Source organism: Gallus gallus, chromosome 1, assembly GCF_016699485.2.
Source record: "Gallus gallus isolate bGalGal1 chromosome 1, bGalGal1.mat.broiler.GRCg7b, whole genome shotgun sequence".
Taxonomy (NCBI): domain Eukaryota; kingdom Metazoa; phylum Chordata; class Aves; order Galliformes; family Phasianidae; genus Gallus; species Gallus gallus.
Genome location: NC_052532.1, coordinates 92,728,937 through 92,740,966, shown reverse-complemented (window position 1 = coordinate 92,740,966; position 12,030 = coordinate 92,728,937). Strand labels below are relative to the sequence as shown.

Genomic DNA, 12,030 nt, shown 5'->3' with positions numbered 1-12,030 from the left:
TCAGAAGAAACGTTTCCTCATATCCAACATGAAAATCCCCTGGCACAACTTGAGACCATTCCCTCTCGTCCAGTCACTGTAACACGAGAGAGCAAACCTAGAAGCATTTATGCCTTTCACTTGGAGCTTGAATTTTTACTTTTTATTTTTAAATACAGGCAGCACACGAGCCGCTTGAGCTGCTTCGCAAAGTGAAAATGGAAGGTGGCAGATTTTCCAACTCCTTTGCTTCTGTTAACATCCCTTCTTTTTTTTTTCTGTCCCATATGTTCTCCTTTACTGTCACACAGACCAAAAAAAAAAAGTCACCAGACCTGGAATTTTTTTTTTCCTTCTTCCAAGTTTTGCTGAATTTTAAGGATAAATAAATAAATAAATAAATCATAGAAAACGTGAGACCGGTTAGCATTATCTGTGCTGCGGTTCCAAGGAAATAACACAATGGCAGTAGGAACCCACCTTGTTCCCTTCTGCTGCAGGATGTATCACTGTACTGAAGGAACTGAGACTCAGGTAATTACGAATATTTAGACGCCCTGAGGAAGAGCTAGGCCTACACAGCTAAGAGCTCACATTTCCAGCTGATTCAGGAAGCTGCACAAAATTTACTGTTGCATTCGGCAGGGATATGAGGTGGTGCAAACCCCATCCAATTCAGTAGCTACGGAAAACGTAGGTCGGATTGTTTTTGCCAAATTATACTTCTCACAATATTTAACATTAGTTTGATGCAGAAATATCACAGGGACTCCTTCTACTCACAGCATTTCACCATATACAACGTATCGCCAAATACAACGTAAACTCTAGTTCTTTTTCCCTTGTCCCAACATATTTCTTTCTGTCACTATATGACATACACAAACATTCTAGCAGAGGAGGTCTTCTCATTCAAACATATCTCTGGGAGTTTCATTGCTGGAACAGGCAAGAAGATGATAAGATATCATCAGCATTGTAGAGGATTCACAGATATGAAATAATCTCTCTACATTAAGAAGGTATCTGTCATAGCCCCTGAGCTAAAACAAAGTAAGTTAGATATAACAGGACGAGAGCTTCCCCAGGGCCCAGAAAATAAAGTGAAGACTGATGGTGAGCCAGACAGCTGACATGGCCTGCAGCACACCCAGAAGGGGTGAAATCCACTCTCCAGCACCCAGAAAGGTACCCACCTTGCCAACAGGTCTCTTTCTGCACAAATGTGTTCATGTCCCTTCTGCCTGTGGCTGCATAAACATAAGGCAGGGACACGCCAGCCCACAGCACTGTGCTAGCCCTCGAATCCACAGGGCTGAGGTCATTGCAAGGAGCAAAAGGCAAGCTCATACACGCGGCCAGGGAAGCTGCCAGACCTTTTATCCCAAGAACGCATCAGTGTAAATGCAAGTATTACCTACTATAAAGGCTGCTGTCGTTAAGCTGTGTTAAGGTACAGGCAATCCTGAGCCCCATGAGGGCTTTTTGGTGCAAGGAAAATTTCCTGCTGACCAATTAGTATAGTTTTCCTTTTGCTTAGCATCATGCTGCTGGAACAACGGAGCAGCCCAGCACAAATATGCTCCAGAAGGCTCTGGTCTTTGTAACCAGGAAGAGAATTTGCTACAGCATCCATTGCCTTCTCCGTGCTGTTCACAGACCTGGGATGTTCAGAGAGTTAGTTCATTATTTTGATTGTTTTGTTTGCTAGTTGATCCTATGGGATCTATAGTGAACTAAATCATCACTGCTGGGGACTTTACAGAAACCAGCAGTCTGCTTGTGTTAAAAGAAAACCTCAGCATTGTCTGCACACATCATTTCAACATTTCTCTGCTTGTCTCAACCAGCCTTGAGTCCAAACTGCAGGATAGAGTACAACTTCTTTGCAGTTAGTGTTTTTGCTCATTGAGCACACCCATAAATGAAAAAGACTCAATGTTCTGATCCAACTCTGGAATCTCCAGAAACTGCATGGATCTGACAACTATGCCTTCCAAATCTTCCCTCCGAAACAGTTTGGAAGTTCTGTAATGAAAAGTTTGCACTCACACAGCATTAATCCAGCTGTCCTTGCATTGCATCACATCTTCACTCTGAAGTTGAACAGAAGGTTATGGAATTCCCTTTGTAAAGTCCACGGAGATATTGCCAAATGTTGACTTTAGCCTATTGAGTTAGTTTTCCTCTAAGAACTCTTCAGGTGGTGGGTAGAAAGAGGTTCTTCAAGAGATGGGTTCAGAATAACTAAAAAAGGCTGCAGATGTTAGCCGCAGAATCTGAATGTTGTCTTCCTTGTCACATCCTAGGCAGACAGAGCAGACTTCAAACAGTCCTTAAGCATACTTGTCAGGATTTGGAAGGAGACTGCTACACGGACCCTGTATCCTCCACTCACTCTTTTAATAAATAGCCTTTGGGGGAAAAAAGAAAGAAAGAAAAAAAAAGTAACGTGTCAAGATGAATGCTGTGAAGGAAACTCCCAGCAACTGAAGTCAAGTGTTTACATTCACTTTCAGCTTGTTTCATGTGGTCTGTCTGAGAAAAAAAATAGTCCCTGGAGAGCACTGGATATAGTCTGATTCTACCAGTCTCTGCAGACATACCATCAAAATGAGGTATGTTATTGCCATAAGTTAAGGGAGCTTAGTTTAAGAGGAAGTACCTTCCCATCATGCTACAGCTATCTTACTCTATGCATTTAATTTAGCTTTACTTATACAGCATATGGCTTTAAAATAAGTAGCATAGTCTGAGATGTACTACAAAGAACCTAACCCAACACAAAGCTAAGCTATGCCGACTCCTGGTGTCCCCAGAAATGATAACATTCCTGTTAACTACAGAAGGGTTAGAAGGTTATCCAACATCTTGGCATAGCATAAAAACACAATTAGTTCAGATGTTTTTCTCTTCTTACAGTACCCCATTCTTCTAGGCTACCCAGTTATCTAGATGTTTACCATCCAAAACTGTAAATGCAGAAAGCTGGATTTGGTTTCAAGACTATCTTCAGTTCACCATTTAAGAATATATTGCTTAATACAGCTATAACAAAAAGGGGGAAAACGTGTGCCAGTCCATGTCATTTTGTGAACAGCAACAGTCTTGAAAGAGAAGCATCTAAGCGTATGTCCCACAGATCCCTGATGAAATACCCTTAATATAACTTCTCATCTGCAAGAAGGCAAGAAGGAACAATCTATTCGTGAAGCTTGAAGGCAGAAGGGCAGAGATTTCAATCCCTTACCTGACAGCTGAAATAGAAGAAAAGATGATGTTAAGGCAGAGCTATCTGCACCAGCTCTTCAGGAGACTGAGCCCTCACTGTGTGAGGGCAGGGCGAAGAGAACCACCTGGAATCAATTGGAAGGTGTGGTGCCTGGCTTTTATGTTTTTATTTTCCATGATGCAACAGAATTATAGCAATTCGCCTCATTCTCTGTGTCTTTCTTTGACATCTCTGTGGCAGGAAGACATGGATTTTGCTATGATTAACCACTGGTGTCTCATTCCTCTGCAGGTACCCTGCGTTTAATAAAACCTGGAAATCAAACTGTTCAAAGGCAATTGCCAAGTAGAATCTAGCTAGCAGGTGAACAAAGGATAACACAGCTGTGATAGATAACTTTCCTAGAATCATCCTGGGACAACAAAATTTCACTGTCCTCAGCCATAACCTCTGATGTGGACAACAGCAGGCCATGCCTCTGTGTTTGATGGCAGCTTTAAAAATTTTCCTTCCTTTCAGAAACTCCAGCTATCCAGACATGTGGGTTCCTGGCAAACTGCTCTTAGCTCTTGCAGCCTGACCGCTTCTCATGATGCATAAACATGCTGGTACTTGCACAAAGGAGCACTTACAATGGCTCTCCTAGCCTTTCCAGGCACTTAGGAGCATTTTTGTTTCCTCCTTCCACAGGTATACCACTAATTTATGGTGGATTCTCCTTACCATGGTATTTTTGTCCCCTTATGCTTGTTAACAGCTGCATATTCACAGGTGAACCACTGCTTTGCTCAGAGAGGTTTTACTAACCACAAGACGGTGTCTGAGACTGAAACCTAGCTCCTATTTGCAGTCACTGCCTATATTTTCATTTGTGCTTTTGCAAAGGTGCCAAAAGAACAAAGCTAATAACCTGGATTTTTTTTTCCCAAACATAAACCAGTGAAGTACAAGAATAAAGATGTTAGCCTGACCCTAGAAGATTAATGAGTACTCCCCAAGAAAATGAGAACAAAACAAGAAGAATCTAGTGATAAGCCAGTGATACACCAGACATTTATCTGAATGACAACACTGTCAGTCAGCAGTTTTCTCTGTCTGGTGGCTATTTTTTCCTGAGGTAGCTGGGGAATACCTTCCTTTCAGGCTGCTCCTGACTGAAATTCAGACAGACCCAACAGTATTAGTCAGTGCCTATTGTGCATAGGACTTATAGCTGTGAAGCATCAATGCACCGTGCAATTTCCTTGCTGATCTTCTCATCTTGTTTTCTAAGTTAGATAAATGTATCACAAGGCCCGGGACATAGTAATCTAGCCACAAAACTCAAGCAGCGTAGAAGCAAGTACTATATTTCCTATTCGGATAGAGTAAAGCAAACTCATCACACTTTGTCATTTCACAGATGTGTAGGTTTTCTGAAGCCTTTCTCAATATTAGGGCTGAAAATATCCTTATATTCGTAAAAACAAAGCTTGAGGCAGCAGCAAGGCTCAGATCATTAACCAACTGAGGTGCAAATGTTATTGGTATCCTTACCTCATGGGCTCACAGAGGATGCCGTAACTTGGTAGAATTATTTACAGTGATCTAGCCTCAAACATCCAGAGCTTCAGAGGTGTTTCTTTTTTTCCTATTAATTTCGAGATATCAAGCTTACCACAATGCCCCTAGCCTAGTGTTTTGCCTCTTTGTTATCTCTTACAGTGATTAAAATAATGCATTTCCAGGAAAAGAAAAGTTCTATCATCCACAAAGACAGAGAATCAAAGCAGAAAGAGAAACAAATTTCTTGCCTGAGACCACAAATCAGCAGCAAAGGATTAAAAGCAAAAATCCTCATTTACTTCGACATCATCATATTACTTTTTTAGGCTTCACTACAACATTTCAAAAAAAATGTGTAAAATACTGAAGTCAGAAAACAAGCAGGGATGCTCCTTTGACACAAAGGTGGGGTCTAGAGTAGAGATTTTCTGAAAGCATATGTAAATATTTATTATTTTAGCTAGGATCATCATTTAAAATCATATTGTTCAAAACTGTGGCTAAGGCTTCAGAAAACAGTATACAATTTATTTGAATTTACCACTGATTACTGTGCCATCCACGTCCACTGAGTTTTCAAGTATTTCTTTAAGACGAGAGACATCACATTTCTTCTATAGTTACAAAGGAAACCAAATACAGAAACTAGGACTCAGATAGCTGGGATTTTAAGGAAAAAGAACACAAAACAAAAATATCAAATGCGTTATGAATAATCAGTGAGAATCAGCAACTCTATAATCAGCTTGTGTTGTCAGAGACACTGGAAAGTGAAAAATGACTGAGAGAAGGGAACTTTGTATGAAGCCAGTAGGAAAAATGATGAGAGTAACTGGAAGCTCAGAATCAAATCTCTACTCTGTCCATTCAAAGTTAAGCTGAGAAAGCTCCCCAAGCTATCCCTTGATATTCTGAGGAATGGGGTTGATTTTCCAGATGTGGGTCAAGCAAGAGCAACTGCATGCTGGCCAACTGCTGTCACACCTTTGGAGCCAGTGTTGTTTGATCCAGATAAAGCAGCCACAGGATTTAAGGAGGGGCACATCCTCCTGAGTCCACTGGGATCCTTTAGTATGTATGTTTATCCTCATTACTAAGGAGGAGACAGAAAATCATTGAGGATCTTCTTGTTTGTTCCCTTTACCTCAAAACAGAGGTTTGAACACCTGCTGAATACTCTGATGTGAAATCATTACACAGGCTAGTAATGAGGCTGATCCTAACACTTGCCATTGCAGGACTTTGTTGGTGTCACTTTCCTAAGCTTTTCACTGCTCTGGCTGATCCTTCCTGCCCTGAACAGCTGTCTCGTGCCAAAAGGATGCTCGAGCTGAAGAGCGGGCCCAGCCTGGCCGACCTCACCAGGTGCTCAAAGCAAATTTGTACCAAAATGTTCCTATTGTTAAAGAAAAATATCCAAACACTTATCTAGAATGGTTCTTACCCTCCACATACACTTTTGTGACTTACTGGCCAGTAATGGTGTGTGATCCAGAATACAAGCACCACAGTGTCCCCCAGGTCTCCCAAACTATGGGAATGTGATGAGGGATTCAGAGTTGCGGTCTGTTCCCACTGCTGCTGGGACAGTCCATGTACAGCTTTACTTGCACACCACAGGAGAGCTTTCTGCTCAGCATTTGAAGGCATTTTGTAAGAGCAGCCTGCTGACAATTTCCATTTTATCCCTGAGCTTCTTGATGTCTAAGAAAAATCTCTTTGTCAGGTTAATACTTTTCTTTATCCTTGGAGTCCCTGTGCATTCCTAGCATCTACTTCAAGAGAATTTGCTCTTATTTCCAGAGCTGGCTGGGGATATCGCTTCTTCTGCTTCAGAACAGAAGTCTCCAGCAGGTCTACACCTTTAATACAAAAAAAATTCCAGGCTTCAGTTGAAACGAACATTCTTACTGACATTCTTACTCCTAGTGACTTCACCATTTAGTTCCCTCATCATATACGGTCTTCTTGTTTAAACAGTAAGAGTCACAGACCTGCATTCCAACTCACATCAAGTAAATCAACCTCATGTGATCACTTTGGATTTTTCCCACAACCACTTCATCTATATTGTTGGTGTTAGTCACAGAAACAAACTTCTAAATAGTAGCACTCAGGTGGTTCACTGACTGCTCAGTTACATATACCTTTAAATTGTCATACCAATGACATGGTCTATTTTTGATTTTTAGTCTCAGTGACTGAGAAATTAAAATTTCCTATGACACAAATCTCAGGAGTATTTCTCTCTTTAATAACATTAAAGAATTATTTGTTCATTTCCAAATTCAACTTCCCAGTCTATCCCAGGAGGGCCTCTTTTAGCATCCTCTCCTAAAACAATTTCGGTAGTGACTAATCTACTTTATTCATACTATCACTGTTTTTTTAAATGTAATTTTTTAATATGAATCCACTCCTCCACTGCCTTTAAACTGCTATTACTATAATTTCTGTACAGTGCATTTCCAACATGATTTCTCCTTGTCATGAAATAAACACTGCTGCTACACCTGGATGAACTCAATGTCACGTTCAGTTTCATGCTCGGCACATCACCTGCGATCCAATTGCCTGGTGTGAATACACACACGTCTGTGTGTTCCTACCTATGTAAGACAAAATTATGTGACTATTGCCAACTTGACTGTAACTGTCAACAGTATTTCTCATTTCTTCCCCTTCTTATTGGTTCAGAGCAAATTTAGGCACATTCCACTAGGTCTGAGTTCTGCACTGACCGCACTGTCCATCAGATAATGCCTCCACATAAAACGTTTGCTGAGTGTAAGCTTTTTGCTTCTTTCTTTTTTTTTTTTTAAGATATGCTAATTCACAATTTGCACTTATGCACAATGGCTTTTTAGCTGCAAGCTGTTGTGTGATAGTAGTAGAAATTCTATGCCAGTTTACTTTTTTTTTAAATACCGAGTAAGTCAAATGAGACTCATGCATTTGCAAATAATTGTACAGATTGTATTACATCATTCTCCTTGTTATTCCAGCATTTGTGAAGAAAATACACAGTTTAGCTGGCACCAGTGCCTACATGTGGTCATGGCTCCTTTGTTTTCTGGATGAGCAATCCAAGGTAGCAAGTTACTAAAAGATTCAGTCTGTAATGTTTTTTCCAAGACATAAAGAAGCCTTCGAGGTACGTACTCATTATGGCCCTGTTATTTTCCATGCGTATCCTTTGTGTAATAAGAGAGAGAGGGAAAAAAAGAGAGGGACATTAAATACAGGAGAACTGCAAATCAGCAGTTTTCAGAGTCATGGTGGGGCTGATGCTCAGGTTATTTCCTGCACAGAAAGCAGGTTAAAAAAAGTTCACCCTACAAGAAGATGTTTTTTTTTTTTATCAAAAGCTGTGTTTATCTTTTCATCTACATAGGCTCAACTAGAGTGGCTTAAAAGAGCACAAGATGGGTTGAGGGGATTTTATTTTTGGCTTGCTATAAGCTGAACCTGCGAGCTGGGCACTTACTATCAGCTGGGTAGCACTAGGAATACCCCTAGTGCACTTGCTGCTTTAGAGCCATTAGAAAATAAGCCAGTTTGCTGTGTGCTCCAAGGCTGTTTGATAATCTTAAACATTAAGCATGGACTATAGGGAGTTTCTCTTCGAAAGCACATTCCTGATCCAGGCTAACACTAATATTATTAATATAAATGCATCTGCCAACAGATGACTACAGAAAATAACAATTACAGAAAAATATCAGGAATGGAATGTGGACACCATATTTAGTGTAATATAGCCACTCAGTACCAGAGCAGTAGACACATACAGAACTCCAGTTGCATTTTGCTTATTTGGCAAACTATATTTGAAATACATGATTTTCTGAGAAACGATGACAGCTGTAGCTAAGAACTAAGAATGTGTGTATTTAAAAAAACTTTTTTTTTTATCATCTTTACTTGTTCTTTTCTCTCCTCTATGCCCTACCCCCAACCTGTTTCCTGTATCAAAATGAAAACAATGATATCAATAGATCCAACAAACAGCTGAAGCTGGTCATAGATGGCCAGTAATGACTACCAGCAGTTATTTTTTTTCTTTTCTGCCTTACATCAGAACAAGAGAGGGGATAAAAATACTCACAGAAAAGGAAAAAAAAAATCCGTTAGTTTGAGATGCACTCTACAGTCACTGTCAGATAGGATTTCCATGTGTGTATCAGCAATTCAAATTCTTTTACCTAAAGAAGGAAAAGATACGCAAGCAGTATTCTAATAGAAGAAAAAGACTGGAATTTTGAGTTCACACACACACACACAATCCACACAAACTTTGCATTTTTTTCCCCTCACATGCCTGTCTAATAGGGTATTTCACAACATTTATCTATAATGAAATGTTCAGTTGTTGGGAAATTACTAAGAAATTAATGCCAAGGAAAAATACATAACTTTTTCTTCCTATGTTCACAACTTCACACGCACACAGAAAAACATACATGCATTCTCACGGAGAAATGGGAGACTATTGCAAATTATACAAGAATGACGATAAAGAATGTGATAGCAAGTGCAGCTGGTAGAAATTCATACCTGTAGGTAGACGGTGCCCATGAGGGTGTCATTGCTATGCATGTACTAACTTGTCTGATGCAGGGGGAAACCCTGGCGGGGCACTAATTTCTGTTGTTTGATTCTAATCTGCCTGATGTAAATATTTCAAGCAAGTAGAAGACAAAGGCAGGCATCCAGGCCTGAGTTTCTCACTGTCTGGCTCACTCATCTTTTTTTCCACACAGCACTCTTCTCACACAAGACCTGAAGTACAAGAAATAGATTTCTGCATTAAGCACACCGTATGTGGTCACTTGTTTTGCAAAGAGGAGAGGGTTGTGTACTTCCTAGATTATAAATCTAATATAAAAAGGATTTTGGCTTTTTCTCCACCATTTTTCTTTCAGACATACACATGGAAATCCAAAATACAAGCCCAGCTAGATACAAACACTATGACGTATAGGCACTGTTGGGACTGTGTCAGCAGTCAGACAAAATCAAGTCATTATAGAAGTACAGAATGTCCTGAGTTGGAAGGCACCCACAAGGAGCACCGAGTCCAACCCCCAGCTCTACACAGCACCACCCAACATCCAAACCCTACGTCTGAAAGCAGTGTCCAGGAACCCCCTGAACTCTGGGGCTTGTGGCCATGCCCACTGCCCTGGGCAGCCTGTACCATGCCCGCCGCCCTCTGGTACAGAATCTTTCCTTCACAGAAAAATAGAAGACCAGGAAGAAACAGTCAAAAAGGAGGTCAGATCAGACCAACCCCAGCCAGCAACAAGAAATTCAAAGAACTGTATCAACAAAACAACCAGAAAAATACATGGGAAAATCATAAGTAGATACAGTGGTATATCGATAATGGAAGAATCTGGAAGAAGCAGAGCAAAAAGCCTCCGTATGCTGTTATTTCTGCTGTTGTTGGGGGAAAACTTCACTTTTGCAAGTTCACAGTGAGTCTGTGATTTGTAATACCATTTGCCTCTTTCTCTGAAAATATTACTGCTTATAAATAAAGTAAAATGGCATCTGTTTTCTGTGGTGTAGCTACAGCCACCATTTCTTTGTTATATACAGAGTTTTAACAATGTGTGCATCAGACAGCCTCATTCAAAAATAGCAGGACATTGTGTCAGAGGTGCTTTGTTGTTCTGTATCTGAAGCAAGTAAAATCATCAATAACCAAGTTTGTTTGAAAAGCCTCCCTAAAAAAATGCATGCTTTTATGACTCCCTGCTGCTGTGAGAGAGTAGCACAAAGTAGCACAGAAACTACTGGGGGGAGGGGGGGGGGGGGGGGGGGGGGGGAAGAAAACTGGTTACAATGCTTTTGCAGAATAATTGAAGACAGATGTCATTGCAGATCATATAAAATGATGCATATTGTGCATTTGTGTTTGGTAGGTACGCTTCGTTTTGTAGGCACTGAAGCACAGCAGTGGTTTACAGTCAAGAGAATCAAGTGAGTGATTCATTTCCTATTATATACTGGCCAACAAAATAAAGGAGACTTAGATTAAGCATGTGTTTCACGGAAAGTTTAGTGAAATGCACTAGTAAGTTATTTGAAACGTATTGTTTTTACTAAAATAAATATTTATTTTAAAAAATTAATTGAGCAGAACTGGGACATACTAAAGCAACTGAATAGAGAACACAACTGTCTTTGATGCTAAAAGGAAAAGAAAAGAGAACCGGATGCTAAAGTAATTAGAGAAGATAAAAATCAATAAGCTGAGAAAACTAAAGCACCAGAGCACTGGCGGGATGATAAGGAAATATAGAGAACAGTGGGTAAGCTTAGAGAATCATTAATAGCACAAACGCAAACTATTCCAGAACAGACAACTGACAGGATACGTAGTTGATGTCCCACTTGGTTTAGTCATGAGCTCTTCACTGACCTCCAGCACATGAAAGATGCATACAGATTATGAACACCAAGCCACGTAGTGGAGAACAAGTTAACAATAAGAGGGGGAAAAAAAAAAAGAAAAAAGACATCAAAACCAGTATTCCACAAGGAGTGAAATTCCACAAGACAGAATTCCACAGGAGTTCCTGTAATTATGAGAACCAAGGAAAGTATTCTATCCTCACCAAAGAAGAAAAGCCAGCAAGGCTAGACAAAAATATACAGCTTTAAGAAATACCAGCTTAGAACTTGAGCTTTTCACTGACCTGGCCTTTAGGAAACCTGCTTCATTTCCAAAATCCGCAGGAAAAATCATCTATCTTCTTCACTTCCATCCTGATGTTGAAAATTGGAGTTTAAATCTTGTCCATAATCTGAAGTTGCATTCCAATGTATGTGGTTCTAAACACAGCTTTTCATCAGCTACTGTTTTTTGCTACTTTCAGTGAATAGAATGAGAACAGAGAACTGTATCACAGCTTTGCAATATCACCTGTTACCAAAAGACAAGTTGCTCATAGATGAATCAGATTACCAGATGAATTGTTATTACCAGGAGTGCCCTATAAACAATATGAGTGAGAAAAGAAACAATAAACAGGAGCATTTTCACCTGTATTTTCTGCATGGAGGAATTCAATGACACACCTTTGCTTCGTATGTACTTCCATGCCACATGCCATTGTGTCAGACTGGCCCTCTGTTGCCATCTGTCACACAGCAACAACATGTAACAGAATATTGGTGGGAAGGTTCAACCTCTGCTGCCGTATGGCCAACATCTGCCTCTGCCATCATGGAACAACATAATAAAATGAGAGACATTACTTTTG

The 12,030-nt window shown here is 40.1% G+C and overlaps 1 protein-coding gene across 11 annotated transcripts in view; it reads right to left on the bottom strand.

Moving 5' to 3' along the window:
• Positions 1–12,030, bottom strand: part of LOC101752250 (cell surface glycoprotein CD200 receptor 1-A-like) — a 146,768-nt gene that overhangs the window by 126,103 nt on the left and 8,635 nt on the right. For 9 of the 11 annotated variants that reach the window (XR_005846978.1, XR_006933903.1, XR_005846971.1 and 6 more), the window contains exons 3-8: positions 11,846–11,985; positions 11,464–11,633; positions 9,314–9,538; positions 8,865–8,961; positions 3,230–6,618; positions 1,397–2,393 (exon numbers count right to left, since the gene is read on the bottom strand). The gene's annotated coding sequence lies outside the window, so the exon portion shown is untranslated. Of the gene's footprint in view, positions 1–110; positions 2,394–3,229; positions 6,619–8,864; positions 8,962–9,313; positions 9,539–11,463; positions 11,634–11,845; positions 11,986–12,030 lie in introns of those variants that run through there. The other 2 variants (XR_003072142.2, XM_040664698.2) reach the window with 2 other exon arrangements.